We start from the raw sequence: 17,567 nt of genomic DNA on the forward strand, positions 1-17,567 counted from the left end.
TGCTTGACTTCTCGAAGAGGTGAAGAGGCAAGCGCGAGGTTAATATTTTTGAGATGCCAAGCGCAAGGTTTATAGGAGAACGCGTAGTAGTAGTACTAGTAGTACGCACTATATGAGGAAGAAGGCAACAAGAATGTATATTTTGCATTACAGTCTCTTCTTACAGGATGTGCTATACCTAGTGGACCTCATTGTTGCAATGGGATTACTATCATAGATGGCACGATTCAGAGTGGTGGGCAAAGGGAATAATTTGGAGCTGCTTAGTCTTAAACCCCATGAAGAAGTCCCGAAAGGAATAGCCATCCCTACACCTGCTCCTATGTAAGATGAGTAAATGAGACAAAAAGAGAAAGAGACAAATTTAAAAAAAAATCACTAGCCTTAGAGCCAGCCCTATTGTATCAGCGAATGATATTTCTACATCGTGATTGACATGGCTATATTATTAACCATGCTGCGGAGGTTGTGTGGTTTTTTATTTATTTGCGGAGGTAGCAGCGGATGGATATTGAATGAGGAGTGAAATGATGGCTGCTTCCTCGGTCAAACATAGAGAAAGGTGGGCCTCGTGATTTGACGGCTTAGTCACTAGTACAAATGTCCGTGTGTTGCACCGGGCAATACAAGAGACACAATCTGCTTCATGTGCTATTGTGCATCATTTTTATATCCAATTTAAATAAACATTGATAATTAGGTTAATTTTGGTGAATTTCTTATTTTTAATAAAAGTTAATATTTTCATAAAAAATTAACACTATTTGGACTTGTCCCGAACAAACACTTCTCCTTTTGAAGTTCACACCCCCACTTTATTAAACTCAATTAGGAATTCCGTCTAATACAACACTAAGAATACAATAGGGGGAACTGAGTCCCAAAGGACCGATGCTCTACTGCTTATTCCTAAGCGCGCCAGCAAATGGGCAGCACCATTTGCTGTCCTTCGGACCCAGGTGATCTTGAACTCTCAATGTTCTGATCATGACTTTTGCCTCCACCACCATTTGTCCCACGGATGATAAGTTCCGATCCCGATCACTAAGCTTCCCAGATAGTAGGACGTATATCTCATTTCACTCCTTTTCTTCTTTTATCAAATGCTTTTACTAAATTTTATTCATGGATGTTGGTTATAGCGTATAATGCAACCATGCCAGTGACAGGGAGAAGGAGCAGTCGTTGAGGAGTGCAAGCAGCAGGGTAAGATATGTAATTTTTCATATGATCTTAACTGTTTTGCAACATTATTGCATTTCCAGGGATAATCGTAGTCTTTCCCCTTAGTTATTAATTTTTGTGGTAAATTACATATGCACATGGAATTATTCGTATAGATTGCACAAACATTATAAAGGGCCACCAGACTAATCAAAATTTTAAATAGCGACGAACGAGTCATTGCAGACATTATAAAGAAATATCCATGAACGATTTACTGGTTTAGTACATGTAGACATCCTCCTTCAAGACGATCAAGTAGTCCAACTTTTCTGTGTACTAATCTAGGTGTCCAATCTCTGAAAGCTGGGTACTTTACTGCTGGTCGAGTTGTTGTATGGATTTGCTTCCGATTTCTTTTCCTCTTCCACATCTGATCCAGTAAACCGTTTCCTTTTTAGACGTCACAGTAAGGGTGCTGCTCGATGATAGATGCCACACAAGTGCTATATTTTACTTTTTTGAATCCAGTTTTGTCGATGTGCACTGAACAGGATACACATTCAGTTCCTCCACACAATGTACAGCCTTACTGACCTGCAAATCAATCAGCCCGCCCACATAACATAATCTTACATCCTAGGAGAAAATGACATTTTTGAAGTAACTCGACGGCTTTATTCGCACAAACAAAAGAAGCAATTAAAGAGTTTTTCTCCACACAAGAGAAGTAATTAAATTGGTCATACAAACTGAACATGGTAACTAATACTTACTGCAATGCATATCGCATAAGCTTGGTCCAATAATGAAAAGCTTTTGCAGTAACATAGATGAGATGTGGTGATTCCAACCAAAGAAGACCTGCTATTTAGTTGCTTGTTCAAGGTTGAATTGACTGTCACTGAAATGCAACCAACTGCTGTCACAAAGTAAGACATGAGACGCATCCTGGGACAACCATTACTCCTAGATCGAAGTATGCAATTATAACTATTACCGAATGGCAAAAATCTGGCACAAGAATACCATGTTATAGAGGGTTCGGGTATAAGCATATGCGACCGATGATCCAAATTCTGAACAAATACTTCTGGTGAGCTTAGAATCGATTAAGCTATTGAGATTGATAATGTGTGTCAAGATTTTAACAGAGAAAGCATCAGTGTACTAGAACCTGACTACTGGTCCCTTGTTTTGTTTTTTTCATGATTGCAGAAGCTCAAGTACTTGAGCTATCTACAAAAAAACACTAAAACTACTTACAAATCCACTGCACCTCTATCAAGATAAATCATACTGTAGGTGTTGGCATCTATGATCATTCCCCTATTCATATTCTGCAACTCCGGTCACACATATAAGATAAGCTTTTTGTTCACATACTAACAGAACTGTAGCTTCTATGAATCTACTTCAAGCACAACAGACTTGAATCAACTTCCAAAATTGAATTAACGTCCACAAAATAAAGAGCTGCCTAAGGTAAGGTGTCATATCTATTCTTGAGGTCCAATTAACAGCATAATGGTGATCAACTTAAGCAACATGTATAACAATATTATGTAATTATGCATCTGAATTGAGGAGACTATAATTGCTGATGGTTGGGAATTTGGGAGTGTGTTCAAGGAACATTTTGGACAATAAATTGCAATGTTGTACTCCCTCCGTAAACTAATATAAGAGCATTTAGATCACTAAAATAGTGATCTAAACGCTCTTATATTAGTTTACAGAGGGAGTACCTGGTAGTAATCATGATCTCACAACGCATGCTTTGGTGAAGGAAAGACGGACAAAGTACATTGATTTGCAGACTGTATCTAAAATATGATGTTCTTGCTACACTAAATTAGCTTCTTCCAAAATTACTTGTTGATATGGGTGGAAGAGGGACAGGCACATACCTCACAGTGTTCGGTCAACAATTGTAAGCATAGTTATCGTCCATCTAGTACTGCAGGTTCCTGATCTAGAGTTCAATCCGCACACCACCTACATCTTTCACCTGGATCCTCTCTATAATTGAGGGACTCACAATTATACACGCCTCTGCAACGCCACACTCTTTCTTATGCAACTTGCTAGTGACAGAGATGACCAAATCAATGGCGCAGATATGTAGTAAAATTGCTGCTTGATTCTTCCAATTGCCTCATCAATTTTTCTATTAATTAAACGAAATAACAAAGCAATCGCATCGTCTATTCATAGAAAGTAACCCAACTTAGATCAAATTCACACTCATCCCTCCTCGGTCCTTGATTTGTACCTCTCTTGCGGCAACAACTCTATTTCTGTCAAACAAATGGCCCTTGCTGCATCAAATCCTGCATATATAATGGTGACGTTAGTGGCAAATTCTGCAGTTGCACTCATATAGGTTAAAAACACAACAAAAATAATAATAAGAGGAGGTAGTGCTGACTTAAACACCAGCATAAAGTCCTTATATCATAATTTCGAATTTCGAAGACAGGAAATTAACCTCAACCTCAAGCATGCGAGGTCTTCTTAAAAAAAAAAAGGGCAACCTGGTGCATGTAGCTCCCGCTTGCGCAGGGTCCAGGGAAGGGTCCGACCACTTTGGGTCTATAGTACGCAGCCTTTCCCTACATTTCTGTAAGAGGCTGTTTCCAGGACTTGAACCCATGACCTCATGGTCACAAGGCAGCAGCTTTACCACTGCGCCAAGGCTCCCCTTCATGCGAGGTCTTCTTAGCAAAAGGAAATTTAACCAATGTTTGCAAAAAGTGTAATGAAAACTTAAACTACTGAAATTAATTTCGTTGTATAGCTAAAACCCTCAATCACTTTTTTGCTTGAGGGCTGAAAATCACATCCCCTCAATTTCAAACAAATTTAGGACAATATCATCAATACAGGAAAGATCTGTAAACTACCAAGGGAAGAAACATGAAGTAAACCTATAGTTTGTCCAGCTAGTGCTCAATTTCACGAACGAAAAGCCTTAAATATTGGTACAAGCATCCAAGTGCACAAGAAAATACCTCACGGCAGAAGATTATGCTAGAATAGGCCGGTGTTGAAGCAGTGCAGGACATAATTTGTGGCTGCCTCGAGCCTCCTCCCTAACCTGTAGCAGCGACAATGGTCCTCACCAATGGAGCTTCAGGTCAACTACAATGGCAAGTCAGAAACTTCGCCCGTCCACCCGAGTCGAGCAGGGGGGAGGCTGGCGGACGGGCGGATCTGCGGCGCGGTGGAGTGGGGGATGCGGATCCTGGCAGGGGCGAGCGGATCCCGCCGGAGTCACGCGGCGTGGCTGCCAGCAAAGCTCGGGGCGGCCATGGCGGCGCTGCAATGAGAGGGAGAGAGAGATGGTGAGAGGGAGGGGGAAGGAGAGGGAGGAGGAGAAGGCAGGTGCGGCGATGTGACCTGTTCGCGGCGGCGGTGATCTCCGGTGATGCCGGCCGGCGCGGCGAGGCGGCGGAGGAAGACGGGGTCGGGGCGAGCGCCTGGTGCAGAGCCGAGCTCCCTGGCTCGGGCGCACTCGTTTTTGCCCCTAAAAGGACCACCGGTCGAATACACAATAATACAGGGTTCTCTATGTAAGAACGAAACGTTTTCTCTAATAGCCACTTAAAATAGGACTGGGGGTTGATTTCTAAAAACCACAGGGGCCTTTGTGAAAAAGGACGCGATGGTGAACCCCACAGACTCAATCCGTACTTTATTATTACTAGGAAATATGCCCGTGCGTTGCAACGGGAGACAAAAAATTATGGCTAACCAAATAAGTATGACTCAATATCCTGATATATAAGCGTACTCTATTTTAACATAGTGGCTCATCATGTTGCCATTTTTTTACCCTAGCCGATGATGGCCGTGATGTCCACGTGATCACAATGCATTCGACGCGGTAAATCCCAAGGCTATGAGTTCGCCGGTGCATGCCACACGTGTCATTTTGTTGCGCAAGGGAACGTTTAAAACTTTAAAAACAAATCTCATTGACCACGAAATACTCCCAACGCCAAGACATATAAAGACTTTCGAAAAACTAATCAAATCCTAGACATAAAATACTTTTGAATCAGTGAACAATTTTTCGAATAGACAAACAATTTTTTTTTGAAATTTTTGATTTTCTCAAAAAAATGATAAAGATTAGTTTTCTTTACAAAAGAATTTAAATGTATGAACCGGTTCCGAATTCATTAACAATTTTTGACCCAACAAACATTTTTAGAACCGATGAATTTTTTTAAAATTATGGAACAAATATTTATTTTTATTTTTGTGGACATTTTCTAAAATGTCATGAACATTTTTTTCAGATTCCCGAATATGTTTTGAATACACGGTCATTTTTTTAAAATCATGAACATGATTTTATTTGCCGACCATTTTTTCTAAATCATGATTTATTTATAATTTTGCGAACAGTTTTGCAAAACCACTAACATTTTTTTAATCTGCAAAATTTTTATGATTTTCTAAACATTTTTGAATTCACATATATTTTATGATTTCTCAAAGATTTTTTTTTTGAAAAAGCGCAACTTTTAAAATATTCAAATCCCAAATTAATTTAAAGAGAAAAGAAGAAAGAAAACAGAATGAGAAAAAAAAGTAAAATGAATAAAAAACAGGGAAGTGAAGTCCCACACATGCGTGAGAAAAGAAAGATAAAAATTGCAAAACGGGGGATCGAACTCTGGTCTGGTCGATAGAGGAGCGATCGGCCAACCACCCTGGTGCACCTCATCCTGTTACATGTACTCATCGCACCTCTATAAAACAATGAACGGGGCGGCGATATTTGGTCCGAATATTTGAATCGTTTTTTCACTTATGGGTGGCATTGGTGGGTAATTTTTACTAACTTGGAGGGTAATTTTAATGACGGACGACCAGAAGCAATAGCCGCTTTATTAGTAGGTAAAGATTAGGGAAAGATTATTACTGCCTATAGTCTTTGCCCATATAATTATCGCGTGGTAGAGTAGTGGGCTATACTTTAATAACCATGCTCGAAGAGAAGAGGTGCACGCACCCACGCACGTAGTACTAGTAGCACTCTTTGTGTCTTCTCCAACCACACACGTAACATGGTGGAGCTCATTTCTATATGATGATGCAACCCACGTGATAATTTGACGCGTCTAGTAGTAGTTACTCACTTAATGGAGGGTCGGGAATCATGCATGAACGGTGCCGCGTCATCTATAAATAAAGTTTTTTTTCTTCAGTGGAACGTACACAATATAAATAGGTTCATATGGAGAGAAAAAGAAACTGCTCCACTATATACATAGCCAAGACGAGCCTACACGGTTGCTTGCTGGGGTTGCTCTCTTCACACTCACTCGCACAAAACGATTGTGGCCACATCTCTAACACCCGGGCAGATCACGTCTGCCGGGCGAAGGGGTGGATGCTTTGTGTAGATGCGGTCGCCGTCGTTGACGGTGAAAACCCACTATCTGCGCGTCCCAATCAGGGGTCCCCGCCGTTCTCTCTCACAAAGCCGGTGCGGTTCTTGCTCACTGCCGCGACGTGGGCAGTTGCTGCCTCCTGCTGCCTTCCTCTAAGATAAATACATCCCGACATCCCTCAGGTACAACTTTCTTTATAGCCGGCTTACACCACTGCCCCAACTACCCACATCGCTCCATGTGGATATTTCCCTACTTCTTTGCCCCGGACATACCTCTACTTGCTTCTACTGTATTTGTGATGAGTTTATGTCTCATAACTAGTCCCACTAGTCTTATTCTAATCACGCTTCTTCAATTTCATTGCCAGAGGGATGCTCAACTCGATTTTAGTGAAACTGCACAAAATGATCCGATGGTCAATGGGTTGCAAACCTCATTTCTTCAGAATGTTCAATGTCGCCAGCAAACTAAAGCCTAGTTAGGGTTTAGGGTTCAAGGCCTAGGGACTTGATGGATCATTTTTTCTTTAGTTGTCTCTGTTCCAAAATAAGTGTCAACTTTAGTAGTAGTTCAAGTTTGTACTAAAGTTGGCATAAAGTTGAGACACTTATTTTGGAACAGAGGGACTACATATTGGCTATGATCTGTGAATCATTGAGATGCAATAGCATGCATGTTAGTCTCCTTTGTATTTGATGGAATGTTGCAACGGGGCAACCTCGGACGCAAGATACATGAAACAGAAGCTGGAAGCTTCACAGCATTGTACAAATTTGTCTCGCTGAGAAATTATAGTACATACTATGTACTAAGGAGTTAGGTGTCCCACGGTGTCCAGAAAATATGGTGATAGTGTGAGGTGGTCCATGTAATCACTGAGCCTGTGTGTTTTCACTACTTTCGCACTCCTCCGCTGTAAGAATGGAGAAAGTTGTAAAGAGTGGAGACGCTCTACCTCCTTTGCCAAAACGTGGGACATCCAGCATCCGATGCACGTGTCATGCAGCAAAGTAAAGTGTACAGTGCAACTTTGACTCGGCACGGTCGTGCCACCTTAGTAATAATGATCAATGAGCCGTCAAATTACATAGACCCGACAGTAAGTTGGACGGATGAAGCAACCATCACTCTTGAATCCGCTTCTCCCTTCAACACAGGCGCCAGTGAGAGGTCGCGTCCGCTCTGCCCTGGCATGAATGCGGCACTGATTCTCTAGAGCGGCGCTAATCATTTTAGGCGGGAAGCGCATGCGGACGATGGAGGGGCTTTGGGTGGCCCAGGCTGTTCAGGAGCGGGTGTGGCAGCTGTCCTGATCGGACGCCCGGAAATGAGAGAATGTACCGACTCTCGCGGCTAAATCGTAGTACCACACACCATCTCTCTGTAGGAGTAGGTCGATGTGTCGCTCTCTCTAACACACAAACACACACACACACAAGTTCATAGAATAGGAATATCGTGGGAGTGAGAAGCCATAGGAAGTGAGATAAGTGGATTACATATAAGAAGAGAAGAGGTACACGCATGTCCGTTGAAGCCTCGCACTATCGCCCAGCCACCACAGCATGACGGCCAGATTTGTGCCTCTCATCCCAGCGTCGGCGGTCAACCGCTATATCTTCTGTCGCGGGATTTGACGCACGCAGCTGCCGAATTTGGAGCATTCCGGCCGCCTGCGACTGCTCCTTGCCATGGAGTGTTTGAGTACCGGGTCACACAACAATGGCAATGCCTCCACGTTGCGTGCAGGTACTGAATCTGCTTCTAGCCGCTCGGATCTATCCCGTCGACGGATCACCGACAAAGACACAGCTGGCCACCATCCAGGCTCGGCCTTGGCCCAACGGCTAGTCGGTTCACTGTTGCTACTCATAAAGTGCGATGGCTGCCCACGGCAGGTCCTGCGCTGCGTTTCGACCATGCCACAACATCCCAGATGGGTGTTCATCATGTGTGAAAAAGATAAGGTGCATAGTACTTCTTTTGATTCGGTTGTGCTCCCTTATTCGGTGCATGTTCGTTAGCTTATACTCAAACTTGTGTGTAGGATGGATGTGAGTTTTGGTTTTGGGAAGAAGAATACATCGATCTATTGATAGCACGAAATTTGGTAGATGCTCATGCACTCCTTGCTAGAATAGAGGCTAGAGATGAGACTAGAGATGATATTAGATGTGAAGCAATGTCTAGTTCTTTAGAATCAAAGAAGAAAGAAGTGTGCAAGCTTGAGAAGCCACACATCAACAATGAAGACATAGAGAAGATATTAATACAATTAGTGGGAGCAGTTATGGAAATTGGATATCTTTTAATATGTCTAATTGTGGTTCTTGTTTTCTTTGGTCTTGCTCTCCTAGCAAAGAATTGGTGAATGTACTTCCCTATATCAAAATGTCATTGATGAAATAAAGAAATGTGCTGGAAATAAATGTGTGCACATGGCCGGTGGCCGTATTAATTACGTTGGTTTTGAATTTTGTTTGTTTATTGGGCTCATCTCGTTTTCTTTGTAACAGTCCTATTTTCACTTCTTTCCACCACACGATCACATTACAAGGTGCATTAAATTGATGCATGCAAGGATTAAAAGAAACCAACCAGTGCAAGTATATTGTAATTAATGCAGATTAAAGTTTCAGTAATTTTGTAAACTACGAGATGGAGTACTACATTTCTCCATTCATCATCTGCCTTGGTTGATGAGATTTCAAATTTATGCCCTATTAACCGGATAGTAGTTAGTAGTTAAAAACTTTGGTCAAACTTTGACAAAAAATATATGATGTGGCGTAAAAACTTGGACTGAGGTAGTACTCCCTCCATCTAGGTGTTAAGCCATCTTACGAAAATCACATAGTCCCAAAATGTTTAGGTGTCGTCCATTAACTTCACATCTCAATCCCCTCCTAGCCTCGTTGCTAGCGAGCGTTACTTACTCTACCTTGTTATCTCCCCCGAAAACCCAATGCATGGAGCGCAACTACGCATTGATTAGTCAAGGAATCAAAGTCAGCTTGCATGCGAGTTAATATGCGGCCCTTCATGGTAGCTAAAATGGCATCTCTTAATTGCTATGATTAATTGTTGCGTTTAGAGATAGAAATCAGGGCTTTGATTGGAGGAAGGACCGGTCAAGTTTCTCCTTCTCCTCCAATCTGCTTGCACCTTGGTCCGGCTGCACCTTCTAACGTGACTTATACACCTAGACGAAGGGAGTACTATGAGATACGGTGGCACACTGACTTAGGTCGAATACAAGTGCCCACAATTATTCGAAGAGAGCAAAGTGTACATACAAAATAATTAAAATTGAATTTCTCATTTTTTTTTTAAACAGAGGCAAACGATTTGCCTCATCCAATAAATAAGAGGAGAATAGAGTTTGACAGTTTGCAAGTGACCCTAAAAATAAACGGCATGGCAATTACTCTCAATACGCCATAGTTTCTTAGCACCCACTGTAACCCTTAGTACATATGGTGGAACACTAACTTAGGACAAATACAAGTGCCCAAAATATTTAAAATTGGAGGATGGTGCAACCAACCTTTCTAATATTTTGATTGTATGTGGTTCAGTTGTTGCTTTCGAGGGTCGTGAACCACACGTGAACGATAGTAAGTACGACCGGGAGGCGTGGAGCGTTAATTTCGAGTTGACTCCTTGGAGCATTAAATTTTCTTCATGTATTAGCTTTGCCCTACTACTAGTATTTTTTCTTCACTAGTAGTACGTTAAATAAAAAGTTCCGTGTCATGCACAATTTAGAACATTTTTTATGGAGAGAAAAAGAAAACCACTCACTCCAACTATATACGCTGCAGCCTCAACGCTTGTTTTTTAGGGTTTGCTCTCTTCACACTCTCTCTCCACTATATATACACGCTAGAGGCTACGCGCTTATAGTTGCTCTCTACACACTCTCTCACTCTATCCAGATCTAAACAAGACTACATTGGCCTCTCCTCTCTTTCCCCTCACTGCTTGTCAAAGAGCCGGCAGGATCCCGTCCATCCAGGAAGGCAAGGAGGCTTAACGTTGTTGCCGTCAGCGAGGGAGGGAAACCACTGCCGGCGCTGCTGTTCTCTTTCACCCAGCGGCAGCTCGGGAGGTCCTCCGACTCCTTCTTCCTCGTCGACGTACATGGTGTGGGCAGATCGGCCTCCGGCCGCCCATCGAGCCACACCCCGAGAACCTGAAGGTATAATTTTTCTTAATCCACAGGCATTGTTCTAGCTACATGTGCAATTTTTTTCGCTTCTGCACTCGAATCTAGGTGTTGGATCAAACAGGAAAGTAGTGGGGAAAGTTGTATAGCATGAATCTAGGACATGGTTCAAAGAGGAAAGGAAGGGGGAAAGTAGTACAGATAGGCTATCCAACGCGTATGTTGGTCGAAAAGGCAAAACAATGGCAAACACAGTACACACATCTTTAAGGAACTGGTCTTTCTATGGGTGGGGGACAAGGCTGTATAGTTTGAAATGGACTAGATTTGCTGCCCTCACATAGGGAAAGGTGTCTAAAGATAACAAAAATGGGACCAACACAAATATGTTCCTTGGTTATTTGTTGTAACCACAACAAAAAAATACACATCGATGACATTTTGGGCCGAACGAATTTTTTTCTGTCATGCTTATGACACTTCTATGACGATAATTGTGACAAAACCCGATATCATCATAGATGTGGTGGGCTCCTACTTCCATGGAAAAAATCATGACAGAAAATGGGATTTTCATCCTGGGCGGGCTGGAGACACACCTGCATGACATTTTTTGGGCCGTGCATGATGGAAAAATCGTGGTAGAAGCGAGGGCAAGGAAAATTTTTAGGGAGTTCCCAGTTACGGTGGGTGGTCGGGGCCAAGCAATGCACGGAGGGATTGTGTGTTTCTCTTGTACACATACGCGCATGTGTGCGAGGCATTGGACTCTAACTGAACCCGAGCGAGGCGTTCGCTTACTGAACCCGAGCGATTACTAGCTACATTACTGAACCCGAGCGATCAATCGATCCCTGGCTGTTGACTGGAGCCGATGGAGGGATTCCTTCGCTACTACCGCTGACTGAAGCCGATTGAACCTGCTACCTCTTGATGAACAGTGAATGTGGGGGTTGGTTGAACGAGTCAAGACGTACGTGGTTGGGGTTGGATGAACAGTTCCTAGTGGGGGTAGGATGAACAGGACCCCGTGGTAGTAGTAGTAGTAGGCCGTTGCCGCTGGATGAACAGGACCCCAAGAGGAGGTCGCCACAGCCGAGCAGCTGGTTGGGGATGGATGAACAGGACCCCGTGGAGGGCTGGTTGAACAGTAGCCGGTGGAGAGCTGGATGAACAGTAGCCCGTGGATGAACAGTAGCTGGTGGAGGTAGGAGGAAGACGCGATGGATGAACAGTGCAGGTGGAGGCTGAAGCAAGTCGACGGTGGGTGAACAGTAGCTCATGGAGTCCCGTTTTATGGTACGCCACACCGCTCGAATGATGTAGCGCTCGAACACAAGTTTGTTTTCCTCCGTCTCCGATGAACAGGACTCCTATTTCGACCGTAGTGCTCCAACACAAGCTCGTTTCCAGACTAAGGCATAGCCTAGTGGTGGGAAGGGGTTGATGCCTTCCCACCCACCCAGGTTCAAGGCATGGTACTTACAATTTGGGTTTGTTGCACCAATTATACTGTAGGGGGTTCCCTTACAGTCTTTTTGTCAAAAAAAACATAAGCTCGTTTCCTCCGTCTGCGATGAACAGGACCCCCGTTTCGACCGTAGCGCTCCAACACAAATCCGTTTCTCTGTTTTGCAGTGCGCCACACCCCTCCCGATGAATAGGACCCCCGTTTCAACCATAGCCGGTCAAACAGAAGGCCGTTTCCTCCGTACTGCGGTACATCAGACCCCGTTTCGGCTGTTCCGTCCAAGCCGGTTGGCTCTCGTTGAATAGGACGCATTCTGACCTAGTCTGTTGCCTCCTGATGAACAGGATGTCGTTTCTCCATTTCGACCCAGCCTGTTGGCTGCCCAATTAACAGAATGCCGCCACTGCTGTTTGTTGCCTCTCCATGTACACGAGCCATGGTCGTATGTATGCGCGAGTATGCGTTTGAGACACCGTATGTATGTACGTACGTGGCCGTATTTTTTGGCAAGTGGCTGTACGTACGTGTACACGGTTTAGAAGGGACTGCCTGAACTGCTACATCGCGGGCTCTACGACTACACGTGCCACTGCTTGCTCGACCATGCTTCATCATTGTAGAGAGACCAATCGATCAGTATGTATGTACATGTTCGTGACCAGAATGACAGTGCTACGTACGCTACGACCAGGTGGGTTCTGGCTGTCAAGGAGGATAAGGAGGCACTTCCTTACGTGCGAAGTTATTAATGGTGGGTCCGAGCTGTCAGGGGGAGGATTCATTTTTTTCGCGCCTAACATGGAGGTACTTTCTTGCATGCGAAGATGTAGCTGGTGGGTCCATATATCAGCCTCACTGCGTACACTACTCTTTTGATGGATGTCTTTCGTTGACCATGTTGACCACGCCGTGCGGACAGCACCCAGGCGGTGGACGACAGTGAGGCCTAGGAAGGAAACGATGCTGAGCTAGGGAAGACAAGGCAGGTGGATGCCCACGCGGAGGAGAGTATGAGGGTTCACTGATTCGGCTGCGGTGTGAGGCTGCCGTCACCGTAGAATAACAGTGGGTGTGGGTGAGTAGAGGGAAGGCCTGGCCAGTAGTAGTATGGTCAGGCAGTGAGGCATGCGCAGGTTTGGGTGGCTGGAGGAAGAAGACCAGAGGTTGAAGAAGCAGCTTGGTTGTTGGATTAACATCCAACGGTTAGTCCAGCTCGAATCGTTTATTGACTAAGTTGACAAAGCCCTGCGTACGCAATAACTTAGCAGGCCCACAAGTCAGCCTCCAAATCTGGTGGGTCCTAGCTAGTAGGGGGAATCAATTTTTTCTGCGTAATAAGGTGGCACTTCCTTACATGCGAAGATGTTTTCTGGGTTTTTTAATTTCTTCTTTTCCGAGTTAGAATAAAAAGAAAACAATTTAGCATCTTTGATACAATCTATATTTTCACGAAGTGGATCATAATAAAGATGGTGGGTCCCGGCTATCAGGGAGAGGAAACATTTTATTTCCGCTTAATAAAGGAAGCACTTCCTTGCGTGCGAAGATGTAGCTGGTGGGTCAAACCTGTCAAGGGAAGAAATCATTTGTTTTTGCATAATACAGGGGCACTTGCTGCATGCAGCCATGGGCCATGTGGGTCCCTACTGTCAGCCACTCCACGTACATGCATCTTCCGATGGCTGTCGTTTGTTGACAAAGTTGACCACGCCGCGCCAAGAGAACCAACATAGTTAACGATGGCGAGTCCTAAGAAGGGAATGACCTAGAACCGGCGAAGACACAACAGTGGCTGCCCACGCGGAGGGGAGTACGAGGGTTCACTGGTTCGGCTGCGGTGTGAGGCTGCCACCGCCGGAGAAGAATTGGAGGTGTTGGTGAGTAAAGGAATTGCTTGGACGGCGTTTGGGAGTAGGGTGGGCCGGTGAAGCCTGCGCAGCAGCATAGCCAACCATGGGAGGCGGTAGCAGGTGGTACCGCCGGCGCTGGTTTGGACGACTAAAGCAAGAATATCCGAGATTGAAGAAGCACTACAACCGTTGGATGGACATCCAACGACCATTGTTGCTAGAATCGTGTCTTGACTATAAGTTGACAAAGCCTTCCGTACACCTTAGTTGGCCCACAAGCCTTCCGTACGCGTCACTGACTATAATTCTAAAAAAATAGTAGGCCCACAAGTGAGCGTCACATCTGTGACAGAGAACATATAGCCCATTGGCGATTTGTAATAATGTACAACTCATTTTTGAATTCTAATGGAATTTACTACAACCCATTTACAGTCTGTTAAAATTACATCCCATTTCCTAGCCAGGACAACGATTAATAATTTCAACCAACAACTCAAAATAGAATTCAACCAAAAATCCCACATTTTGATCGGATCCGAAATATAATTCAAAATGAATTTCTATTAGGTAAAAATCTAATGAAATATTGCACGCGCAATAAGTAATGAAATTAAAAAAAAATCAAAAATAATATTTTTGAAACTAATTACCTGTTTGGTGCGTTTTTGTATATTTACAGCCCAATTTTTTATAATTACATCCCATATATTGTTTCTTAAAGCCCATTTTCTTCTTAGGTCTAATGCATCCCTCCTAGGAAAGATTTCCAGCGCAGCGGGGCGGAGAATAACAAGTTGACCTGGGTTGGGTATTCCGCAAAAAAGTATAGTTGGGCTAGCCATTTTTACCTTGAAAAATTAATATCTGGGCTGGATATTTGGTTGACATAAAATAATAGCCTGGGCTAGACCGGCGACAGCCCGCCCAGTTGATACCCTGCTCCTCTGAACAACAACAAAAACATCGCTCAAGAAAAACTCCGCTTACACCTCAGAAAACAAATACTGCTCGAGCTGCTGGGTCCTAGTTGTCGACCGCTCCTTGTGCAATTCTCTAGTTTATTAACTACTAGTCAATGTGTACGTGCAGTGCACATTAATTTGGAAGTATATTAAGTGCATGCGGATATTAAGTAGGATATTATTTGTGTGTTATTATGTGATTAGCACTATTTTTGGCATGAAATTAACTGCATGCTAAATGTGTTGAACGCTCAACATTGAAGCAGTCTAGGTCGTTGGATTGACATGATTTGATGGCCGAGATTAATTGGATCTGCCCCGTTGGGTCTTTTTATATTGGTATAGATATAGATATAGGTTGACAATGCCGTGGGACCGTGATGTCAGGAAACCAGGAGGAAGCCAAAAAAATAGTTGTATATAATAGGGAGGAACTTACGTATGTACGGCTATGGCCATGTGGGTCCCTACTATCATCCTCTCCAAGTAAAGTCAACTCCTGATTCCTCATGTTCGTTGACCATGTCGAAAATGCTCGACGCCATGATGGCCCACAAGTATAGGGGATCTATCATAGTCTTTTAGTAAGTAAGAGTGTCGAACTCAATGAGGAACAGAAGGAAATGACAAGCGGTTTTCAGCAAGGTATTCTCTGCAAGAACTGAAATTATCGGTAACAGATAGTTGTGTGATAAGATAATTCATAACGAGTAACAAGTAACAAAAGTAAATAAAGTACAACAAGGTGGCCCAATCCTTTTTGTAGCAAAGGACAAGTCTGGACGAACTCTTATATAAAGCAAAGCACTCCTGAGGACACATGGGAATTGTTGTCAAGTTAGTTTTCATCATGCATATATGATTCACGTTCGTTACTTTGATAATTTAATATGTGGGTGGATCGGTGATTGGGTGCTGCCCTTTCTCAGACAAGCCCCCCACTTATGATTAACCCCTCTCGCAAGCATACCCAACCATGAAAGAAGAATTAAGATAAATCTAACCATAGCATGAAACATATGGATCCAAATCAGCCCCTTACGAAGCAAAGCATAAACCAGGGTTTAAGCTTCTGTCACTCTAGCGACCCATCATCTACTTATTACTTCCCAATTCCTTCCCCTAGGCCCAAATCATGGTGAAGTGGCATGTAGTCAACATTCACATAACACCACTAGAGGAGAAATAACATACATCTCATCAAAATATCGAACGAATACCAAATTCACATGATTACTTATAACAAGACTTCTCCCATGTCCTCAGAAACAAACGTAACTACTCACAAAGCATATTCATTTTCATAATCAAAGGAGTAATGATTATCATTAAGGATCTGAACATATGATATTCCACCGAATAAACCAACCAGCATCAACTACAAGGAGTAATCAACACTACTAGCAACCCACAGGTACCAATCTGTGGTTTTGAGACAAAGATCGGATACAAGAGATGAACTAGGGTTTGAGAGGAGATGGTGCTATGAAGATGTTGATGGAGATTGACCCCCTCTCGATGAGAGGATCATTGGTGATGACGATGGCTTCGATTTTCCCCTCCCAGAGGAAAGTTTCCCCGGCAGAACAGCTCTGTCGAAGCCCTAGATTGGTTCGTCCAGGTCAAAACAAACCATATAGCAGAAGATGGGAATCGGGGGCCTCCCAGGTGGCCCACAAGGTAGGGGGCGTGCCAAGGGGTGTAGGGTGCACCCCCACCCTTGTAGATGGCAGGTGGCCCCCCTCTGGTGCTTTCTTCGCCCAATATTTTTTATATACTAGTAAAAATGCCTGTGCGTTGCACCGGGCGACAAAAGGGGGCACAACCTGCTTCATGTGCCATTTTGCACCATTTTTATATCCAATTTCAATAAACGTCGACGGTAATGTTGAACATGGAAATTTCCTTATTTTTAATAAAAGTTGACGTTTGCATTAAAAATGTAACACCTTTTGAAGAATAGTTAGCATTTTTATGAAAATTGGAACATTTCTCTATGAATTAATATTTTTTATCAGGTGTTTCTTTGAAAATAATGTTTTTCTGTTGTACATTTAGAAATGGTCCTTTAGTAAAAAAAGTGATTTTCGGGGGAATTATTAAGTGTTTTTAAAAAGTATAAACATATATATTTGAAATGTTTTAAACTATTTTTATGTGTTAAATTTTTGTGTTGTTTTTTTTTTTTACAGATTTGGTTGTTTGGTTGGCAAGAGTTTTTTTTAACTATTTCGGCTTGGCCCAAACAAAATAGTTAACTTACACAGAAGAACCCAACAGAAGAACCCACAGACTCATCTTCCTACACCTGCTCTAGTACTCCATTGTGTTCTACTAAAAAAATAGTAATCCCTTTGTGTGTCGTCGTGAGGGCATTTCCTTATCTTTCCTCATTCCCCGATACTCCCTTGTGCGCCGCCGCTGCCCGTGTAGATGATTTACACAAGGTGAAATGCGCTCTACCATCTGAGGCCGTCGAGCTATTGTGGGTAGCACCGCTTGCGTTAGGCGCACCTAAGCCCTAGCCTAAGGTGTGGT

General features: G+C 43.3%; 1 long non-coding RNA gene across 2 annotated transcripts; it reads right to left on the reverse strand.

The window, feature by feature from the left end:
• Window positions 1–1,374: 1,374 nt before the first annotated feature.
• Window positions 1,375–4,702, reverse strand: LOC119286070. 2 transcript variants are annotated; one of them, XR_005140251.1, is made up of 4 exons: window positions 4,567–4,702; window positions 4,179–4,486; window positions 3,075–3,497; window positions 1,375–2,083 (listed from the first exon to the last, which is right to left on the reverse strand). It is a non-coding gene; the product is annotated as an uncharacterized LOC119286070 (long non-coding RNA). The 2 variants fall into 2 exon arrangements; XR_005140250.1 differs by having other exon boundaries at window positions 1,375–1,761; window positions 1,941–3,497.
• Between the last annotated feature and the right edge of the window lie 12,865 nt (window positions 4,703–17,567).

Source organism: Triticum dicoccoides, chromosome 4A (assembly GCF_002162155.2).
Source record: "Triticum dicoccoides isolate Atlit2015 ecotype Zavitan chromosome 4A, WEW_v2.0, whole genome shotgun sequence".
Lineage (NCBI taxonomy): Eukaryota > Viridiplantae > Streptophyta > Magnoliopsida > Poales > Poaceae > Triticum > Triticum dicoccoides.